The sequence below is a fragment of the Aedes albopictus genome, chromosome 1 (genome assembly GCF_035046485.1).
Source record: "Aedes albopictus strain Foshan chromosome 1, AalbF5, whole genome shotgun sequence".
Classification (NCBI taxonomy): Eukaryota; Metazoa; Arthropoda; class Insecta; order Diptera; family Culicidae; genus Aedes; species Aedes albopictus.
The window spans coordinates 281,553,736-281,578,470 of record NC_085136.1 but is presented as its reverse complement, the minus strand read 5'-3'; the positions used below and the strand labels follow the sequence as shown (position 1 = coordinate 281,578,470).

Here is a 24,735-nt window from a genome sequence, read left to right as displayed (position 1 = left end):
CAACCGGCACAGTTTAGGCACATATTGGCACACGCTCAAAAATCACGGCACAAATGAAGTGTGCTGAATGACCAACCCCTTGGATTTTCCACTTCTGTTCTCAAATTATCTCTAATCAGATATATTAGAGCGTATTTAGTTTAAAGGAAAAACACATTTAATAATTTTTGTGTGGTATTGTAAATTTGACTTATTTTTCTTATTTTCTACTAGGATAGCATTGAACTGAAATTCGGTTGTCGGCAAGAAACGTCATATTCGAATCACCCCTCGGTTTAGCGTAAAAAGCTGGATATGGGTAAAAAATTCAACCCGGTATAACTTAATTCGTCGTGAGAAAATATTACATTTTATAACGTCGTATTAAGTATCAATATATTGTTGATAAACGTTAAAAAATTCATTCAATTCGGTTCACTGGTTTCCGAGACATGACAGTTAAAAAAATAGTTGTCTGAAAAATAGTGATTTACCCGAACGGTTCTAACTTCGCGAAAAAATTATCAATCGAGCCCAAATTTGTACCAATGATGCACATATAATAGGTAGAGAAACAGTCAAAATTTGAGATTGTTTGATGCACTCTATGAAAAGTTACAGCATGTTGAATTTTTTTGTGGGAGAAAAAAAGTTGCCTATCCCAAACATTTTGGCCATCCCCTGTATATAGATATGTCTATTTGAAAAATTCATCCTAATGCCCATTCTAGCGAATGTCCTTTCGGATTCATGATGCGATTGAGCGGACACCATGCAGAAATCTCTGTTTCATTTGCATCAGAGTCTACGAGTGTCAGACAGAAATTCATTTGATATATGTATTAGCGTGGTTTAAAAATTCGTTTATTCGGTTTGTAACCAAATGTTAAGCCTTCTCCCGAAAATTGTGCTGATTCGGTTGAAAATTGAGAGTGCTCAAGTTTGTATGGGAATTACTATAGGAATTGGCTTCTTTAGCGGTGTTGAGATAATTCCATATTCTGAATCTGCATGCAAAACTGAACCGAAATCCAAATTTTCATGAATTTTGGTGCCCGGGAACCTATTTAAAATCAATTTGAAGTTTGTATGGGAGCGATTTGTCGAATCACCCCTCGTCGCATTTTGTACTGGGTGGAGCTGTCAAACAGTTACCCAGCTGTCAAAAGGTGATTTCAAAAAATCTCTTTGAAATTTATTTTAGGTAACAAAATAAAGTTCTAAAAATCTGAAAAAAATCATAGTGGCTCAGAAAAAGATGCTCTTTCGTATAAAATCAAAAAATGGATACATTTTTCTTAATTTAAAAACTCAATACGACATTTCTTATTTAATTGACCGTAACAATTCGCCATGTGCCCTAGAGTGTTAGTTGACCCTTGGTACTCCTAGGCTACTCTATCAGCTACAACTTTGTCGAAGACCACATTCAAATAGGATGCTTCATTAATTAGTTATCGATTTTAATCCAGAATGAAAATCTTTGATCATGATGATTACACTATCCGAGGGGCAGTACTGGTATAACCCTTGAAACATAGTAGCCATGATTTCTGTGTGCTATCTTTGGCGCCATGTGCAGCAATGTTGCCTGCTGGGAAGCTGAACGATCACTGTTAATGTTTCTCCAGTTGAATGAAAACCGATAACTAATTAATAAGGCATCCGGTTTGAATGTGGTCTTTGACAAAGTTGTAGCTGATAGAGTAGCCTAGGAGTACCAAGGGTCAACTAACACTCTAGGGCACTTGGCGAAATGCTACGGTAAATTTAATGAAAAACGCCCTAGTAATCCCCATACAAACTTCAAAGGGCTTGAGCACTCTCAATTTCTCCCAATTCAGCTCAAATTTTGGGAGAAAGCATAGAATCCGGTTATGAATCGAATAAGCGGTGTGGAGCAAAAACGATGTTTTGAACCACCTTAATATGTGTAGACTGGAACTTCTTTTTATGCCATGGGCTGAGGGTTCATAAAATAAAAAGAGTGAAAAAGAAGTTTTATGCATAAATTAAGTCAAAACTTTAATGAGGAAACTTGGTTCGCGAGAACAGGTCTTGCTCCTGGGCATCTCAGATGGGGCCAAGAGGGTTTCCAGGCAATTCCCAGAGAGCCCAAAAAATGGGGGGTTCCAAAGGGCTTCAGAGGTGTTTCAAGGGGTAGTTTCAGGGATTTTCATGAGCCTCCCCAAGGAACAATCACTCATTTAACGAACATTGCAATCACATTTTTATTCCACATTTAATTGAATTACAGTTTAACATTATTTCATCACAGCTTGTAATCAGGCGTTGTTCAAACAAAAGTGGAGAAGTTATTCAGCAATCTTTTCTGCAAGCGCGATACAGGCTTTACAGTAGGAAGTAATCTGTGTTTATTAGTCTCATATTAAACTTGTATTCAGCTATAATAACCTGCTGCGAAAATAAAAACAGTGACAGATCAACAGATTTATGAAAGGTTGTATATATTTATTTAAAAAATAGTGAAGATGACTACAACTTTGAAATTGCTTCGAAATTTAGTAAATGTTTGGAATATTTCGCATTGGTGTGCAACAAACATCAATATATTTAATAATGAGGTACGTTCCAGAATTGGTCTATTATAATCATTTTGATCTGTTGTTCAATCGAAAAGTGATAATCGAATAAATAAATCATAAATCTTATTATACAGCTTACTGTTAAACCATTATTGAACGTTCCTACAATACCTGAAGTATTAAACAACAAAAGCATTTGTTCAACTTATGTAGACCACAATAATCAGCTTTCGGAAACTGTGAAACATAAGCTTTTTAACGCGTAGAAAAAAGTTCTTCTTCAGCTTATATTAAAGCTAGTAAGGGCAAATCGAACAAACAAAAATTGCTGACGTTTGTTAAGCTTATAATTAAATTGCTGTTCACATACGTGCCAAATGTTGCATTTTGGCTTATTTACAATGGAAATAGCATCATTTCAGCTTATTATTCAGCATTTGGTTTTCTTCAGCTGCGAATGTTATAAACCAGCAATAGTTCCACATGCATGCTTATTTATGACTTTGAATTGTTCCTTGGGTCTTAAGGGCGACCCAACAGGTTTTGTTGATATTTCAATGTGATTACGGGAATTTCAGGGGCTGCTCAATAGTATTACGAGGGATTCTGGGACGTTTCTAGGGGTTTAAAGGGTGATTCAGGGGTCTCAGGTGTCTTCAAAGGGCTTTACATGGAATTCCAGGGACGTTTCAAGGCAGTTCAGAGGCATTTCGGCGAATTTCAGAGGAATTCGGGAACGTTTAAAGAACGCTCCTTGGGGTTGCAGGTTTACAGGAGCAAAAGGTTTAGAGGAGCTTTTCAGGAGATTTTTGGAGCCTTTTAAAGGCGTTCCACAGAGTTTCAGGGGCATTTCAAATTAATTACGGGGATTTCAAGGGCGTTTCAACGGGATTATCAAAGTTTAAAGAGCGATTCAAAATATTTCAGGGGCTTTTCAAAAGGTTTCAAGTTTTTTTTCTGAATGGAATCCTGGGGGCCTTTTGAGGCCGTTTAACCCCTTCAGAGTGTTTCAGGAGGTTTTAGTGGGTGTCAGGAGCCTTTAATTCCTAGTATAACCTTTTTCATTTCAATTCTCGAAATTTTTATTGAGAGTAGAAGGTATAAACTCTGCTTGATCTAAGAACTATATTAAGTGGAATGCCGGCAGGATACTGGGTACCCACCAGGGCAATTTAAATGACCATGTCTCTATCAATTTTCCATCGATTTTAGAAATTTTTGGCACATTCAACTCAGAAACTTATTATCTATCGAGGAAATATTCGACGGTTTTCAGAAAATCCTGATTTTCGATAGCATGTCCTACACACTGTTGAGACTGGGATATCCTAAAGTTTTTATGGTCAGACATGACCCCATGAAAATCATAGCATCAAAGTCAACACGTTTTATGATCCCAGAATGGTCAGATACAATATGTTGAAGCAATTTTAGGATGTATAAAAAAATGGACCCGGAAATCCAGACTTTCTGCCACCCACGGTGATTGAACGTTTCCAACCGAATATTTTCTCGAAAGGTAATGACCTTCTGAGATAACATTTAAGCACATTTAAAAATCGGTGAAAATTCACGGAGATATGTACATTTAAATTTCATAGGTACCCGGATACCCTGCCGGTATTCTACGAGTGTTTTTGCTGGCCTTACTACGGTAAAGGGCGTATTAAGGAGTTTCAGGGGGAGATTTATTTTTTTATTATCGTACAAATTGGTAGCAAAGTTCTCAGAATTCAATGGCATTTTTTTCACAGGTAGGGTTCATATATATATGAACAAAAACTCAATTGAAAAGAGATCAGGGTCGCCTAATTTTCCGGAAAACTCCAGTGGAAAACAATCATTTTCTACATACACCACCTACTTTGAAAAATCATAACTGAAGAACGATGCATCGGAGACATTTTTTTCTTGTGAAATCGTAAGCAAATTTTCTCAGTAATTCAAAAAATAAATACAAAATGAAAATTGTTTTCCACAAAATTTTCCACTATTGAGAAAAAATGGTTGAGAAAGTCCGGAAAAAATCCCAAAAAATAAAATTTATAAAGAAAATATTATAAGCTACATTCTGTAAAATTTTCAATATTTGGTCTTTCTCAGTTCCTGAGTTATGACCAATTTTGTCGAAATTGTCCAGATGTGCTATATGGGCCGTTTGTTTAAAAAATCATAACTTAATAACGAAGCATCGTAGCCACAATGTTTTCTTGTAGGATCGTAAGCAAATTTTCTCAGCAATTCAAAAAACTGCAAATTAAAAATTGTTCTCCACAAAATTTTCCACTGTTGAGGAAAATCGGTTGCAGAAATCGGTGCGTTTCCCTTACTTTTTTGGGGAGGACTTTCAGAAAATCGGCACCTTAAACATTTTTGAAGACAAGGTGTAAAAAGTGGGCCGGTCTCAGCGATAATTACTCAATATTACTTGGACAGATACCGCTCTGAAACACTCAAGTACCCCCTGAAATCCCCCCCTCCGTGTCCGTGTGATGATTAAAGCACGTGACTATAATGCCGAGAACCTGGGATCGAACCCCACTCCCGGCAAACTCACAAAATGTGATTTCTTCCTTCGGAAGGGAAGCAATGCGTGGGTCCCGAAATGAACTAGCCTAGGGATAAAAATCTCGTTAATACAGATAAAAAATTGATGGAAGTAAGAAGAACCAAAATTACACCGCGTGCACAAGCATTACTTGTTACATGATGATGCCTCTAATTATCAACACCTTTATATTTACACAACTGCATCACTTCAGCCGCACAAAACCCTCGAATCGAAACAATTTCGACCGCTATCTGGGATAACCGTCACGCCATCCACGAGCATCACGTCTTTCGTCACTACTGGTTGAAAGCGAATTCAGATTTTCATCTCCAATGAAAACCCATATCATCATCGATCGACATAGATCTCTACGAAGAAGAAGCACCGTTTTTTTTATCATCACCTCTTTCTTTTCGAGGTTGTGGATTTTTTCGATCGTCAACTCCGTTGCATATAATGTTTGATTGAAACCTGCGCTGCAATCAGGCAGCCAGCGCACATCTTCACGATGCGGCGGTTGCATAACAACAACGAGTTGCCGATTGTTTCGGGTCTCTAATCAACAACATCGCATCTCCACCGTCTACTGACTGGTTGTTTTTCGGTACCTGCCTGGTGCCTGGTGGAGTTGAGTTCACCGGCATACATAAGCGCTATAGAGCGCCTCACGGAATCACAAGCCAAGCGACCAACAATACCACTCTGTCGGATCGGTAATGTTACGTACGGCACTTCTTTCTCCCATCATCATCTGTTCGAGGCTCATCCTCGAGTCAGCATAGCTCTGTAGAGTGTATCGACACTCAAGAAGAGGCAGAGATTCCGAGACAGGTTGGCCTACACGGGGAGCTTCCTATGTGCTCTGCACTGCGAATGAATCAGCTGACGAAAGCCAGAAGCGTCGATTTTCGGTTTCGTAAAGTATAGGTAATGTACGAAAGATGACTCCACAATGCAGTAACAACAACTGCCCGCCTCCCTCCGGCTAGCCGGACTTGCCATACAGGAGGTAAAAGATCGTGTTGTGTAATTGGATGGATATTAGACTGGGTCAACAAAGACGATTTCTCGGAACAAAGCTTTTTCGATTCCTTTTAGCATCCAAAACAACTGTGTAAAATTTGGGAGCGATTGGTTGCTTCCCCGTATTCCGCATTGCAATTGAAATTTGTATGGAATTTAGTATGGGAAAACGTGCTTTTTTGCATTTTCTTCAAAAATTGAAATTTTTCATCTAAAACGATGTAACTAATGACGTTGAAGTATAGCCTAGGATATGGAGAAAAACTTTGCCGAAGACCGCAAATTGATCCGACACTTGCGAAAAAAGTTATAACGCACAGATTGCCCGGTGGTGCTTAACATTTAACATGTAAAGGAATAACATCAACAATAAAATCTCAATTTTTGGCCTAAGTTACAAGGCGAATAACTTTTTTCACAAGCGTCAGATCACTTTGCGGTCTTCGGCAATGTTTTTCGGCATATCTTAGGCTATACTTTAACGTCGCTAGTTACAAGGTATTAGACAAAAATTTCATCTTATGAGTAAAATGCAAAAAAGTATGTTTTACCATACTAACGTCCATCCAAATTTCAATTGCAATGCGGAATACGGAGACGCAACCAATCGCTCCCAAATTTTGCACAGTTGTTTTGGACGCTAATATAGATTAAAAAAGCTTTGTTCCGGGTTGATACAATCAAATTTAAAGTTTCTCTATACAACGTTGACCCACTCTAATGGATATGCTCATCTTCGCGGGGTGGATTTATCTTCGGTTTGGTAGATTTAAGTAGCATGCAGTGTGGAATAAGATGCCGACTGCCTTTGTCGCCGACACGGTACTAAATAGGTACGGGAAGAATAAAGCGATAGTATAGTAACCTAATGGGCAACCAGCAACAACTGTCACGGAACGAAAGCTTTTAGGGTTAATTCATAATGGTCGCGCGGTGCAGCGCTTTGCCAGCCTGACTGTGGGCGTGATGCTTTCCGTCTCCGTATAGTGAGTGGCCGCATTGGCATCTTCACTGTTCGAAAGTACCGTGCTTGACGAATTGTCACGGTAGGTTAGTTTTGGTCGGTGGATATTAAATGGCGGGTGTAGATTTTTTAGTGCAGTTAGTGCTTACAATAGACTCATCACATACAAAAAAATACCAAAATTTGTTAGAATATAGCCTGGTAGCAAGCCATGTATGTTGCTACATACAGTAGGCGCCCCTCCGCCCTTTGCTAAAGTTATGAAAAACCCCTCCCTTGTCGCCTTTTCAGTGCATGGGCCTGGGTGGCAGCATCTAATACGAGACCCGACTGTACATCATTTTTGTAGCTAAAGGTATTCCTTTACATTTACACAAAAAAGTTGTTCACGAATTTACTGCCAACCATCCTAGAATCCCGAAAAATTATTTCATACATGAACAAGCTTGATCATCCAACCAATACAGTTTGAAATTTAAGCCTAAACTACTTCTATATTAATATGTAATTACGAGAGTAACATAAACCGATACATGAAGTTTCGCAAATATTTGAATATTACCCAATCAGCAAAAGTGTTAAAAACAAAATAGTAGGTACTTATTTTGTTTTTGGCGAATTTTGTAAAAACACAAAAACGGTGCTTGGGTCGAAATAAACGCAATACATATTTCCAAAGCCCATGCCTGTCATGAAGTTGCTGAAAGTCCATAGAAACATTCAAAAATACTGGAAAAAATATGAAATTGAAAAAATATTACGAAAATTTTACTTTTTTGAGTTATTACGCAAAATGGTCATTTTTTTTTAAATTGCCCTGGCGGAACCTCTAAATGATTTGAGCTTCAGCTTGATTAACCGCCCGTAGATGCTACTCCAGTATCACCAGACCAGCTACACTCACACAAGGAACCAATGAGATATCTGCCGGGGATTAGCAGGCATTTTCAGTGAGTGAGCGTTGGTGACCTTCTATGTTTCGGCGAAAATGGCGCCTGCCACGCACGGAAAAAAATATTCATGTAAAATTCAGCAAAAAATCATGCACATAAAGGGAATGCTAGAGTTAGTGCATATTTACATGAGATATCATGTAAAATTACGTTACGTTCGTGTAAATTTCCGCAAATAGTCGCGTAAACGGTTGGAGTCCATGATTGTTTACGTGATGGTTGGTGGAAATTTACACGATGGTAATGTAATTTTACATTATATCTCATGTAAAAGTGCACTAACTCTAGCATTCCCTTTATGTGCATGATTTCTCGCTGAATTTTAATTACATATTTTTTTTCTGTGCGTCATGTTGCAAGTCAATGTGGGGAAGGGGAAGGAAGTGATGATTGCAATCGCTTGTGTCCACATCGTAATACCAAATATACATCTGCGTCAGCACAAATTTATGGACATGTCGAAGTGTTGGTAGGATATGGTTGGCAGAGGGTTCACACAATGGTGCCTGGATGCCAGGCGTGAGGTAATAGATTTATGTGATTATTACTTTGAAGCAAATGCGTTTGATTGCATAACTCGTAGGAGTTATCTGATAGATCAACACTGTGCTATGATAGCAAAAGAAACGGCATTTCAGCCATTTCTGGTTCTAAAGATGGCTACATGAGTTGTATATGTGTAACATTATCTGATCATCGTTTTACAGGATGGCAACGTGAAAGTGATACACTAGTTTAGGAGCCATACGTTGCCATTCATGCTATTGCGTAGAAAACAAGTGTGCTTGGGGAAACGGGATCTTAGATATGGAACTTTTAAGAAACAAAGGATTCACGGATTGACTCTGATGAATATTTCCGACAGGGTTGCCAGATCTCGCGTTCTGCTCAAGACGCACGCTGCTCACATTTTTTTCGGACGAAATTTTTTTACTTTAAAAGCGTTTCTGAATAAACAAAATGATCGTGTGTATAAAGCAAGTCTTCATGAAATTCCTGCCGACAAACGAGAGGTTCAACGATATCGAAGTGCTGCAGCGGTGATGGTACTAAATACTTTGTAAGTTTAATACTTTGTTGTGTTATTAAAATTGAATTTACAGAAAAAATAAATCCTGTTTGAATTTTGCATCAGTTTTCGAGTGTATCATTTATACGTTGCCACCCTGTAGTATTTTTTCAATCATTACCACACGCAAAACGGGAAAATATTCATTTGCATATCAAAGCTACTAATGATACATGAAAATTGCTGAACGATCCATTTCAAAATTCCAAAGAAGCATTTCAGAATATCATGAATCAATCTTTTGGATCCATAAAAAAATGTCGAATACTTCTTTTCGTCAAATTTAGCATTAAATATTCCAGAATTCATTCACTGAAAATGAAACAATCCATTGAATGATCCCTAAAATATAGGTCCACAGAAAACATAAAAATGATTCATGGAAAATATGAAAACGTTCCATAAAATATAGAAAATGATCCATAGAAAACTGGAAAACCATAAAACATAATAAATGATCCATAAAATTTTGGTAACGATCTATATTTTTTCGAATGATCCATAAAATTGGGAAAATGACCCATAATAATATGGATAAAGAAAACCCATGCACGACTTTTTCATAAAGTTTACACTTTTGGCTTATGGAACGTTTCCTATATTTTATGAATTGTTTCTAAAATTTCATAAATCATTTCAAAAATTTCATGGATTATTTTCTATGTTTTATGGATCGTTCTCCTTTTTTTATGGATCATTTTTCATATTTTCTATGGATCATTTTGTATATTTTTTTTTTGTAATCGCTTTTATTTTGAATGGTTTATTCTAGGGATCGTTTCAAGCATTTTGAGAAGCAGTTTATAAAATTCTCGAGTTTTTTATTGCTCAATTTTACGAAAAGAAGGGAGCATTCGACAATAGTTCATGGATTTTAATGATTACTTTATTCGTTCGTTCACCGAGAAATATCAACAAAAAAGATATATACTAGTTAACGGTGATTAAACCCAACAAGTTAGAATCAGCTGTAAGTCCTCGTCTAATCAAACAGCTTTGACGAAAAAATCATCTCTCTAAGTAATCAGGATCCTGGGATATTTGAAATTTAAAATTTGTGAGTTCTCTAGCGTCACATATTGATGGGAATCCTAGCCAAACGATTCATCACCATCCATCGTGAAATGGTAAATCAAATTATTAGAAAAAAGATTTTTGAATAAGCTAAACCAGATGAACCACCCTATCATAACATTAATGGGTAATAGTATCAAAAATAAATAGGAAATTTATAATAGACAATATGTAGGTATATAAAAACTGGAGCTCGATTTGAATAGGTCGTATGTGCATTTGTCGATATAAAATTCTATCAGTTTATTTTAGTTATTGTAGCAATAGGGAAGATATTTTGGAGACTTTTAATGATAGAACGGAAAGCCTGTTTTGTGATGATTCTGCTGTATGTATCAACTTTGTTCAATTTCAACGGTTTTTGCTATAATAAGCGAATCCAACTGATCGAATTTTTAATCGACAAAAGCACATACGACCTTTTCAAATCGAGCTCCAGAAAACTTAATGTTTAAGCTCAAACAGTTTTGTCCTCGTAAATACGGCTGGGACCCATTGTGCAATGCATCGCTTGCACATCACTGGGACGGAACCCGTCAGGTACTAGTGCAAATACGAAACCATTTGCCTGTCAGAAAAGACCACTTCTGATTGGTCGATTTGACAAAAGCACCGTTGCGTTCCGTTACGCTCGTTTACAAAAGGGAACTTTGTTGTTAAGTTTGCTGTGTTGCTTGTTGTCACTGATTTTTTAAAATAATATCATTAAATGCCAAGATTTATCACTTATCTCTTTTTCTGTGCTGTTTACAATCCGAGCTTGATACGGTAAAATATTATGAAATGCAATACAAAGCGATAAATTATGAGCGGAGTGAAGTGTATAATCCTGGGCATAATATTTACTGGTTTCCGAAGAATCCAAAGGCACGCCAGTGCTGGGTGGAAGTCTTGTGGAGAATGCAAACGAGGAAGACCTACTTGTTTTAAAATTTACTCCCAGAAGCAAAATTTAAAAAATAATCAACAAGTGTTGATTGATTTGCACATGAATATTAATGGCAGCACTGGAGCAGCCCCCGTATCAACTCTGACAAAAAGAATAAGAAGGCTTCTATCAATGAGCTGACTTGTCCCGTCTCACACTGGGGCAGAACGCTGTTATGGACAGACAAAACCACTAGTGCTTTGGATATCCATCCTAGAGGTTTGGTGTCTTTAGAGAAGTGTCTTGTAAGAGTTTTGACTGAAAGCTGGTGACCCAATAATTGATCTAGATAAGTTGCAACTTATAGAAGCGTCATAGAAGAAAATTTTCTTCTGCAAAGTCGTTCATTCTGGTATTTTTTGAGATTTCTTCCGAAGACACTTATACTCTTTAATTCACACGAAAGACACAGTGGGCTACTTTACTGAAAAACTCGATAAAAATAGCTTCTGATCAATATTTTGAAATAAAAAAAATCAGAAAAAAAATCGAATGTTAGGTTAGCAAAGATATATTAGAAAAAGATTATTCCATAACAAAAACTTACATAATCACGGAAATTGGAGGTTTTTCTTATTAAAATAACAAAAACAGGTGATTTACAATTTATTTGATAACTCATGGAGCAGCAGGTGGAGGCAGCTTATTTTTTGGTCAAAACATGTCAATACCACTAGCATCGATACAGTGAGGAAAGAAAAGTGGGGTAACTCGGGGCTTTTGCTATATACTAGTATGGAATCATTACAAAAATAAATGAAAATTGACCATTGAGATCAATTTTTTGAACTCCAAACATGATGTAAAGCAAGCTTAAATTGATCTAGATCAGTTGCAACGTTTTTTTACGTCGTTTTTTGAAATAACGCGTAAAAAAATCGCGTAAAAACTGCGTAAAAAAAATTGCGTAAAAAAACTTCAGTGTACCGTCGTGCGGGGCTACTTTTGAAATGCGGGGCTACTTTGGACACTTTTGAATATGGATTTTTTGAATTCAAAATATGGTTCAAATCTGTTTGATGTCTTTGGGACTACTATGAAGCAATAGTTTTCGCTTCATTTGGTAGAAATTATTTTTCAAACAGACGCTTTATTGCTTGTCAGGACACGAAAAAACATCGAATAAACCATTAAAATATACATAACGTATCAGAACATTTGGTCTGTAAGCATTGTTTCTATAGCTCATAAATTTCAAAGGGTTGATCAATTCATTCAAAATGTATCAACGTAGCATATACAATCGATTATTTGTATCGTTATACATTATAAATAACCGTTTCACCTAAATAAAGGATTAATGGTTCCTTTTTACAGGCTATCTATATAGCAATATCACGCTGTACATAATACCAAAGGTAGAACGGAACCATCTTAAAACGCATATAGGGGAACTGGGGGTAAGACGCCCACGCTAAGGAAGAGCCCAATTTTGACCACGAAACACTTCATAATACACACTTTTTTGACACAAATATGAAGCATCAACATGTTTCCTTCCAAATGGAAGAAACCATCAACCAGTTTTATGTTTAACTACTAAAAAATTCAAATTTGAAAAAAAGTTTGATTTTCGGCAATTTAGTTTTAATGAGGGGTAAAACGCGCCACTAGCTACAGCTAACGCCAGGATGCCAAATTGTGCACATATACTTGCGTGCATGGTTTATTGTCAAGTTTTATTGTTCGTGAACGTTATACAGTCATTTCATAATTATGAATCACCTGTAATTGTGGGTCATTTCCAATAAAATGCGCAAAGAGCTGTTTTATCACCAATTTCGACAAAATGACCCACGGATGTGTGATTAGTGAACTAATTTATAACGCAGATGTGCTATTGTATGGTTCTTATTTGTGTTCTACACAATTTATGCCAAAATTTGGATCTAAATGGTTATTTTAGTGTAATTAACTAGGGGTGGGCATTTTACCCCACACATGCCTCAGAAGTTTGAACCCTTGTAAAAAACTTATAAGGATCAAATTCGATACTTTTTTCGTCTGGAACACAAATAATGGAAGTGTGCAAAACAATTTATGAGGATAGCGAAAAGAAATTTATTTTAAATTATGCAAAACAGTATTAAATTTTGACAGGTCAAAATTACATCAAAAGTAACAAAAAGCATTTTTTGATGTTTTTGTACAATTTTTATGATGAAAATATGTAAACTCAAATGTTTAAAAGCATTTTTATTCTTATTTTAACGATTCCAGTTGAGAAAAGTATAAAAAATAACGTGGTTTTCCTAAAACAAGGGTGGCGCATCTTGCCCCCTATGGGCGTTATGGCCGCAGTTCCCCTATTTATTTAAATCATGTCCGATATAGTATACTACAGTATTGGTACAAAGTAGTTTTCTAAATAACACTGGAATTTGAAATGCAGTATTGTTATAGATAACAATGTCCAAAGTAGCCCCCATCCGGTTCTATATGACATGTGTCCGATTGGTGTATGAACAACTTTTTTGTTTATTGATGGATTTTGTTCAAATTTTGCATACATCCTACATACATACTCACGATTATTATGTGTAAAAATATTGGGAATTCATTCACTACTCTGGGAGTTATAATGTCATAAAGTTGAAAAACCATGAAAAAGTGTAAAAAGAAGCCCCGCACGACGGTATAGTATTTAGCCGTGTACAAAATTAAAGTCAATTAGTTCAAAACTGACTCACTTTTAGCACCATGCCTTACTTAGTTACCTACCGCATTGTCCAATGTTGCATTGCAAGCATTTTTCCGCACTTGCACAACAATTTCCATCATCATCACGCTAACGCCGCTCAGCACTAAAGTGCATAATTTCCAGACTACACCAAAAATGTGTAACCCTTGCACATTTACAAAATCAGCTCCAGTGTCCGCAAAATCGTTAATTTCGCAACAAATTTTGTACGCCAATCTAGCTAGGTTTACTAGTGACCTTGGAAAACAAAAAAAAATCAACATTTCGCATCTAGACGAGTGTACGAGCTGTTTTTTGAGAATGTGTAACAGTCACACATTTTTGTGTGGTCTGGAAATTATGCACTTATGAGTAGGTCTTACACATTTGAGTGCTGAGCAGTTTTAGCGTGATCGTCATCACCAAGGGAGCAGGGCCCCTTTTCTTCACGTCGAAAAGAATTAGTAAGAAGCCAGGTAGCCAGTAGGTAGTAGGGTAGGACGGGGCAAGATGGCCACCCGGGGCAAGATGAGCACCCCTCCGTTTTACTACTTTTATGATGAATTTTGCCCAAACAACTTCATAATCCGTTAGAATAATGTTCATCCTGTTTGTAAACCTGATAAAAGGTACTTCATAATGAACGAATTAAACAACATTATCAAATAAGTCGATAGCATGGAATTTTAGCATTTTCTTATAAGAAATCATCAGAATAAAATAAGGTTTTTATGTCAGAATCAAATTTTTACCATAACTCTAGTTATCAGCCAACATTACTAGCTTACTGCAAAGCATTTTAATTTACATTAGAAAATATTTTCTAAAAACAAACATTAAAATTTATTCAGTTTTAGTTATTTACCTATAGTGGGGCAAGATGAGCACCCCTGATGGTAATATAGAAAATATTTTGAAATTATTGTAATCCACTCAATAGTGCCGAACATAGGTTTCCGTAACCTCTGCAATTATTTGGTTGAGTAAATTTCTAAAAATAAGCAACCTAATAATCGTTTATTGTTTTTCGGGTCATTTTGTATAAAGTATAAATAATTATAAATAATTATAAATAATATAAATAATTATAAAACCGCATTTTTTTTCAATAATCGAAAAAAAAATGATAATTTTAGAACGTGATACCATAGCTATACACAAGGTTCACTATATCAATCAGTGTATGACCAATGTATCGTTAAAATATTGGGATTTTAATGAAGTGCTCTTCTTGCCCCGTAGGGGTGCTCGTCTTGCCCCGTAGCATGTTCGAACTGACCATAAAACATTTTTTTTGTTTAGTCAAATAAATCATCCTTATTGTGAATTTTTAACCCTCCCATGTTTGTGGGTGATAGAAAACAAGATATAGAAGAGAACTACTGAGAGGTACTTTGAAAAATTGTGTTAACTTTCAATAAACTCAACGTGATCCTTAGGGTGCTCATCTTGCCCCGCCCTACCCTAACAGCAATTCTTCTGATTATGAACAAGCCCACGTTTATTACTGCTCCGAACCGATTGTGTCGGTGAACAAAATGCGCCGAGTACCTACCTACCTTTACAGCAGTTGATGCTTGCAGACTGCATATTGTTTGGCAAATCCTCTGCAATCAAGACATTTTTTCTTCCATCAGGCCGTGTGAGATTTGACGAAATTAATTACATTGTTAGATATGCCCTCTCTTGCGGTGCGCCCTCTTGTTGGGGTGTAATGTAAGGTAGGTAAAAGACGATTAGCATTCAACAATGGGGTTGGCCCGTAGGAAACTTGCGAATTCAATGCAATTTCATTGAGTTTACTGCCTGAAGCAATGCAATACCATCGAATTTCAGTGCAGCTTCTCAAATTATATGCGTTTATTGCAATAATGGAGCTTCATTTGGTGAAATATACCAGATGGATACCATACGAAGATTCTGCCCTTATAACACAAAGCGTCCAGCTCGACAGCTGCTGTTGGTCAGACCAACAATTTCAGTCTATGCTGGGTCCTCTTGTGGAATGACACGACTTCAACGCAAATCAGCTGAAACGAAGCTACTATTTTCTCGAGAAGAAAAGGAAATGTGCGGAAGGCGGGGCAAAAGAGTGTGGGCTGATTCTTCAGCCGACGAAGACCGTTGTTGTTCCGCGAAATGGCTGACCAGTCAAATCATTGGTTCGAACACTTTGGAAAACTTTCTAAGTGTCAATCACACCTCTAACATCTCGGAATGATCCGCCAAGGGTTTACTCATATCAGGGCCGGATCTAAGGGGGGGCCGGGGGGGGCCGGGCCCCGGGCCACCACATTTTAGGGGCCCCCACAAAAAACTTTTTTGGTTGCTAACAGTAGCTTTATTTTTCATATTGCTCATGTAATGTTCGAAAATGAGGAAAAACATTTCTGTTCATCTCTCCGAGGGGCCTCCTCATCCGCTCGGGCCCCCACAGTCCTTAATCCGGGCCTGACTCATATCAACACTGAATCCCTATCGTTGTAGGAGAAACAGCCATTTTCTAATTAGCGTAATGTCCAAACTGAGACAAAGCGTGCCTTTTAGCTTAGCGTACCCTTAACTTCCAGCATGGTCTTGCTAAATACCCGCGCGTTTATCATTTCGGATATGTTCATGAGCTTTTTTGTTTGGTGTATAAACTTGTTTTAAGTGAAAATTATGTACCATTTACATTTTGCCCAATATTCGTGAATTTGTTCCGTGACTGTTGTTGCATTCATCTTATTTTTTGTAGATACAATTTCTTCCACGGTTGATGACGGTGCGCAATCAAGAGAAAACAGACGAACCATGGGGCGGTGCGGTGGGTCTGCTGAGTAAGAAAGCCATAGGGCGTGGGATTTGGCTGATGCAAAGTGGGAAATTTCGTAAAAAAAAACAGCAACAGCAGCCGCCATGAATCCGCAACAGATACCTATACCGAGTCTTACAACTAATCTCTTTCGACGGAAGCGTTTCGCTACTGTACGATGAGAAGTGGGAAGATTTTGTGCCTTCATGAGGGGGTATGATCATTATGCCAAAGTGTATATACGCAGTTTCAGAAGAGCCCAATCAAGTAACGGTGTTATGTAACGAACAAGCTGATCCGGCTTCCAATGTCCAACGATTTTTTGTTGTTGCTGTTGCGCTACTGATGCAGAAATGTCTTTTCGTTTTTGGATCGAGGATATATATCCCGTCACCTTTATGCCGTATAGGTAAGCACCCTATCGATGGGAAAGGCAAATAGTTTTTGCGACGAAGTCAAGATGGCTTGTGCCCACTACTACATTACCTTGATTCGGGCTAGAAAACAGAGTGAGGAAAACCAACAGTGACTGAGCCATAAATTTAGATATTGGAATAATTACGGAACAAATCCCATTAATGACAGTGCCAAGACAAACATCCACTAAGACGAAGAACCATATGTGTTCCCTGAATAAGACGCCGAATCCGTTATCGAAGCGTCCACAGTGGGAAAAAATGGACACAAAATCGCAACTTTTAGAAGCCGCTGGTTTAGAAAAGCATCAAAGACCTATTTCTACGTAAAAATTGGCAAGGAATCGAATGGTGACGATCTCGTTTTGTGCAGACCACGGGAAATGTCCCATTTTACCTCATTATCCCCTTTTTCACCATTTTAATGCAAAACATAACAAACAAACAGAGATAAACCTCTGCCGCCGATATATATTCCAGAAAAATGTTAAATACTATAGCATAGGCTTTTCTCGTTTGCAGTTGAACATTTCATTGTTGTCTAGATCACTGTAATGTCCCGTTTTGTCCCACACTACTTATCAATTATGGAAAACTAGTTTTTTCATAGACTCTCAAGCTGCTTCCAATGTTTCCATGCAAATCAAAGGAATCATGATGGAAACACTATTTAAAAAACGGGATAGTGTTGATTTCCACTATGACAGATCACGGGATTCGGCCTATTTTGCCCCAATTCTCCCTAATTTTCATGTTTCGTTGAAAATCTGTACTGTAGAGCTGCATCAATGAAAACCGTTAACTATCTTAGCGAAGATAATCCACAACGAGGGTGATACATTTACATGTAGCCATTATAACGATAATGTCCCATTTATATAGGGCAAAATCCTTAAAAAGTATAAGAAATAGTTTTTTCATAAATTTTCAAGATGTTTTTGATGTTTGCATGCAAATTATAGTAATCACGATTCAAATGCTCTTATGAAAAGGGATCAAGTTGGTTAACACCGTAGAAGAGCACGAGGTATACCCTATTTTGCCCCAATTCACCCTAATTTTCATGTTCCGGACCAAAAAACATGTAAATATCTCCGCTGATGATTTTTTAGAAAAAAAAAATTGACAAAGATAATTCACAACGAAGATGTAACAATTTCATGTTGCCTATACCACGATAATGTCCCATTTTGCCCCATTTCCTTGAATACTATAAAACATTTGCTTTTCCAGAGGTTGTCAAGCTGTTTTCGACGCATCCATGTAAATTATAGCAAATACGATACAAATACTCTTAAGAAACGAAATAAAGTTGATTTCCTCCATGGATGAGCACGGGATACGACCCATTTTGCCCCACTCTCCCTAATTTTTATGTTTCGGAGTAAAATTTGACCAAAAAGCATATGGAGATCTCTGCTGATGATCTACATCCATGAACATTTTGAATATTTTAGAAAAGATGATTCACGACGAGGGTGATATATTTTCATTTTGCCCATATCACGATAATGTCCCATTTTGCCCCATATTCCTTACATAAGTTTTAAAGATGTTTTTGATGTTTGCATGAAAATTATAGTAATGAAGACTCTTAAGAAACAAGGTAGAATTGGTCTCGACTATAGCAAAGCACGGAATATGACTTATATTTTCCCAAATTCACGCCAATTTTCATGTTCGGGTGCATAATTTGAGCTTGAAGAAGATGAAGGTAACGGTTGTTGATCTACATATCTGTAAAACGCTCAATACTATAGAGAAGATAATTCGATATGATAGTGATTCAGCGATTCTTTTAGGGAATCATTAATTCATAATTTATCCAGAAATTTCTCTAAGCTTTCAAAAATATTTCCTGGATGCCTTTCCGAATTGTTCAATGTGTTTCATGAGAAATTCCTTTAGGGACTGTCATAGAAAATCTTCCAAAGATTTCTTCAGAAAAAAAACTCCATCAAATGAATTCCATGAAAAAAAACCTTCATTGACTCATTTAAAAGTTGCTACAGGGATTAATGCAGAATATTTTCAAGGAAATTTTTCAGAAATTTCTAAACGAATTACTTCATCAAAACTTCCATTTTTTTTCAGAAATTATACTCAAACATTCGTTCAGATATCAGGTATTCGTCTACGAACTCCTCCATACAGAGATTCTTCATTCTCGAGGATTTTCGCGTGAATTTCTCCAGGATTGAGGAAACCTCCAGGATTTTTTCCATGGATTTTTTGAAGGAACTTCACCAGAAATACTTGCAATGATTTTCTACAGCATTTTGATTTCTCAATAGAAATCTTAATAAACCCAGGTGATCTATCGGATACCTCTAAAGGCCCCTTTCAAGAATCCTTCAGGATTTTAGTATGGGATTCTTGTAGGAATTTACTAAATTTCTATAGAAATTTTTCTAAGAATTCCACCAGTGCCACAGTGGGCAGAAACGGGCTCGTAATCGGACTTATTTAGAAACCGCTGGTTTTGAAACTCAAACTGAACTAAAACTAAATCGAATGGTGATGGTTTCATCTTGTGCAGACTTCGGGAAGGGGTTCATTTTGCCCCATTTTACCCTAAATCAGCCGTTTTCAATGGATATACTTTCATAACTTTCCACGCCGCTTATTTTTATGTATACAAATTGACGAATAAGAAACTGTTTGAGTGATGAAGATTTAATGCAGTGCTGAGCCTAAGAAGTGACCCATTTTGCCCTATTTCACCCTAAATTTATAGTTTTAATGAACGTGTGTCTGTAATTTCAATTGATTCTGATTTTTTTGCACATGAATGAACAAATTTCATGCTATTATATCTACAAAATTGAATGACGATGACATCATGCTATGCTTAGTCCAAGAAGTGGCGTATTTTACCCCATTTCACCCTATATTAGTAATATTGGTCAATATAACGTCTATAGCTTCAAATGCTGCAATAATTTAAGCTTATGATTGGACAAGTAGTATGTTATCAGCACAACAGCACTGAATGATGATGGGGTTATGCTGTGACATGCCTAAATAATGGCCCATTTTACCCCATATCACCCTATATAAATTATTTTGCAAACAGATCTCTATAAATTAGTTTTATAGATTTTTTTTTTTTACAAAATAATCCACCAATTTGATGTTATCTGAATTGGATGGCAGTGTAGAGAGGGGGTGCTGAGTTCGAGAAATGGTCCATTTTACCATAAGTGACCCTATATTCATAATTTTAATGAAAATAACACCCTAAATCCCATGCTGATGTTTTTTTGTACAGTAAATGTACAAACTTATTGTTTTATTTTTATATAATTTAAAGGCAGTGATGGTATGAGGTGCTGAGTTCAAGAAGTGGCCCATAACTTTTGTCCAACTGAGATTTCTACAGGAGTCGGACTGGATATTCATATTTTTTTTTATTTCTCGTCGGATTCTTTCTGATTTTTTTTCCAATGATACCTCAATGGACTCCTAAAATACATATTTTCAAGATTGCTTTAGATTTTTCTGGGATTTCTTCAAAACGTGTTTTATGGATTTTTTTTTCGAGAATTCCTTCTAAGATTTCTTTAGAGAATTCTTCAGGGGATTTTTAGAAGTTCTTACATTACAGTTTATTTAACCTTAGTAAGGTCTTGGGGTCTTTTTTAACCTTTTCCGAATTTCAATTCGCTATAGCTTTTGTTTCGAAAGGCCTAGAAATGTGAAATTTTCAGACAATTATTTTTTTGTGGAAAACTATCATTTCCATTCATCCAAAACATTGGACGACCCCTAGGGGAGCTCCCATAAAAAAGTTACAAATAAGACCCTGGGGTCATTTTTGACCCCAAACTTTGAACGGCTCTCAAAAATCAGTGGCTGGGCCGATTTTGATTTTCTTTGGCCCAAATGAAAGCCACACATGTCTAGTTTTCAAAACCCCCGGAGAGTTCCGGATTTGGTCACTGTGGCCACCGGGAACCTGCTTCAACTGAAAAATGCCGCTTTAGAGACCCTAACTTTGGCAAGCTATAACTTTGCAACCAAACAAGTAATCAGGACCGTTCAAGAATCGTTGGAAAGGTATTCACGTGGACTTTGATTAAAGACATTAATATTGACTAATTCTTAAGAACCGGTTCCGGAAATCCGGAACATCCGGAAAGTAATGTTTTTCACGATAATGTGCTAGAAAGCACATAATATTATTTACAGGATAGAAGTTTTTGCATCAAACTTCTTTAGGCCATAATACAATCTGTCGAGAACTATTCCTGTATGTTTCTGGTTATGTCCCGTCCTTCTGGAACTGGTTCCAGGGATCCCACAAGATGGCCAACGAGTTGACTGTAACGAAATTGAACGGTTTTCCGCGCTAAACACATCTGCGTTGGTTAACTCATGATGAAATCTCAATAATTTTACATGCTCCATATTGTTGTGATATGTAAAAATATTGTTGTCTTATGTGGCCACCGGAGTGACCACCGGAGAAACCCGTATTGAGGGACTTCCATGTTTTTTCAACAAAGATAGGCATTCGAAGGCTCTACACGGGAAAAAATTCGTTGCCGGATCCATGACTAAAATGTTATGAAATCATAAAACTTGTCGCTTCATGATATTGTAACTACAAGTCATGATATCGTGACGTTAACAACGATTATCATGAATAATAATAACTGATTCCATCAACAAAAGCCATGGCCGTCAAAAGCGTTATGAAAAAAATAAGCTCGTTTTCATAAATTGAATACCATAAAGTTGAGTCATGGTAGCATGGCTCTGAGTCACAAAACTATGACGCTGAGTCATCTCAACCAGACGCTGAGTCGTATAAACATAACGCAGAGTCATAAAATCATGAATCACAACAAACGAATCTGGGCACTGTAAGCGTTACGCAAACCCTCGCGCAGAATCACCTTCGCCATTTTTGTCACTTCTGTCAAGGCGCCTTTTGTGAGCGGCAGTGTTTTCCGGTGAGATTTTTTGTTTTGTTTTCGAAAAAGTGTAGTGAATTGTTCATACTTAAATAGTAGTAAGCTAAATAATTATTGAACTACATTCCAGAAGTTGAAAGTGGAAAAACTCCATATTCCGGCACAAAACTCCGGCCAGCTTCATCAACAGCAGAACAATCAAGCTCACGCACAATTTCGGCACAAAATTTTGGCTAAATGCATGACGTAATCTATGGACGCCCCCTATGTCTATGGACCATTTTACGAGACAGTTCAGAACAACTGATCGCTCATTTTATGAATGAAAATTTAACAGTATGGAGCTGGTCATTTCGACAGATCTCACACGAGCAAGAAAAGGTCGGCAAACTGCAAGAAAATTGTACGTCTCTTTCTTGCATGTGTGTGATCTGTCAAAATGACCTGGCTAATATCAAACATTTCGAGGTTAGGTTTCGTGGTGTAATGAAGAATAGACTTGCGTGGTGTAATGAAGAATAGACTTTGTTTTTTTGCAGCCAAACAAGACAAAAGAAATCTCAAAAAGTGCAGCCAAATGACAAATACCAGAATCATAAAAATTACTTCAATATTCAGGAACCTTGTTCATGATTTCAGAGTGCGTGCTTCACGATAACATGACCTTAAATGCCACTTTGCACAAATTAATCCGAAGGTATAAATTACAAATACTAGAATCATGCATACTGCTTATGTTTTTATAACATTAGGTAATAAATTAAGAACATGCTTTATGATAACATGACCAGTACTACCATTTTTCGCAAATCGATCCAGTACATAAATGACAAATACTTGCACCATGAGTAATGCTCAAGCTTTCATAAATTTAGTTCATAGTTTGAGTACGTACTTCATGATAATATGAACCGACTTACCAAATTTCGCTAATAAAACTGGAACCATAAATGACAACTACTAGTTCTATGAATACCGCTTCTGGTTTTATGAATCTAGTTAATAGTTCTGGTATTCATGGGCATGATATCATGACTTAACTTACAAATTTTTGTCAATAAATATGAAAAACGTAACGCCAAGGTGACGTTACGGCAACATGAGTCATGAAAGTATGACCTTTTTTGTGGTGTATATTTATAACATGAAAACACACATTTTACGCGAAATCATGACTCATTTAGCAGGTTTCAAGCAGCGGATTTTTTCCCGTGTAACTTCATGTTTTTTCATGGCCATGTGGCTTCTGGCATTAAATAGAAGAATTGACCATTCTGGTCTGTTTTGGCTACCGGAGTGACCACCGGAGAAATCCGTATTGAGGGATTTTCATGTTTTTGCAACAAAGATAGGCATTCGACGGCTTTAACTTCATGATTTTTCATGGCCATGTGGCTTCTGGCATTGAAAAGAAGAATTGACCACAATGGTCTGTTTTGGCCACCGGAGTGACCACCGGAGAAACTCGTATTGAGGGAGTTTCATGTTTTTGCAACAAGGATAGGCATTCGAAGGCTCTAACTTCATGATTTTTCATGGACATGTTGCTTCTGGTATTAAAAAGAACAATTGAATATTCTGGTTCGCTTTGGCCACCGGAGTGACCACTGGTGAAATCCGTATTGAGGGAGTTTCATGTTTTTGCAACAAATATAGGCATTCGACGGCTCTAACTTCATGATTTTTCATGGCCATGTGGCTTCTGGCATTAAAACGAAGAATTGACCATTCTGGTCCGTTTTGGCCACCGGAGTGACCACCGGAAAAAATCGCATTGAGGGACTTCCATGTTTTTGCAACGAAGATGGGCATTCAACAACTATAACTTCATGGTTGTGTACTATTTTGATTATTCTGGTCTGCTTTGGCCATCGGAGTGACCACCTGGAGAAACACATACTAGGGAACTCCTATGTTTATTTTTAAACGCTCATATTATCTAGATTTATCACCAGAAGCAGTCTTTCGACGGCTCAATTTTCATGCTTCGACACGCGACATATTATCTTTATGCTCAGTTGTTATTCTTATTGTTCAACAAGGTTATTCTGTAGTAGTGGCAATTCATGTTAAAATATACTGCGACTCTTGTAGTCTGATACTGCACTGTCAATGGTAATATGGTTAGTTCGAGAATTGAGGATAGTTTTACTTCGGTTCACAAACAAACCTTTCATCGTATATTTTGGTTAACACCACTTAACGTTTTGGTCGTCTATGTTCACTGTTCTTGAAAATCACATCGTTTCTTTTCATTATCTTTTTAGATATGTCCACATTATTTGTTAGTACTTGATATGCTTTCTCCTTTCTTGCTGGCTCTATTTTCTTATACTTACGTGAAGTCAGCTTTTTCAGAATGAAAAGTTGTTTTAGTTGGTAGGAGAAGGGCTTTCTTGAGGAAGACAAACAATGTTTCACTTAAATTAGGGAATTATCAAGTTCTGCAATCAAGGAATTCAGTCACAAATATTATCCATTTAGTGAATTTTATGAACACCGCAATTCTTTAATTTTTTCAATAAAATAATTCGTCTAGTAGTTTCAACTGGCATACTCTTAAATTTCTACGGAAGATTCCTTCCGAGTCCGACTGACATCAAGGTATACAATTAATAAAATGTGCATGCTGCCCAGAGGCAGAATTTCAAACCAAGTATCTCATCAATGAAGAATACAGTCTCTCCAAGATTGCAGAATTCTGAGCTATGAGATTTTTAAAATTTGCGTGTTTACTGGTGCCACTTAGAGGCAGAATTCTGTCACAAGTGTCCCATTTTGTGCAAGTCTATGTCATACTGATCAACTTTGCCGAAGACACCATCTTCCTAAGTTATTA

The 24,735-nt window shown here is 37.0% G+C and overlaps 1 protein-coding gene across 2 annotated transcripts in view; it reads left to right on the top strand.

The window, feature by feature from the left end:
• The window catches only part of LOC109622683 (uncharacterized), a 185,436-nt gene that overhangs the window by 74,814 nt on the left and 85,887 nt on the right, over positions 1–24,735 (top strand). The window lies entirely within an intron of this gene.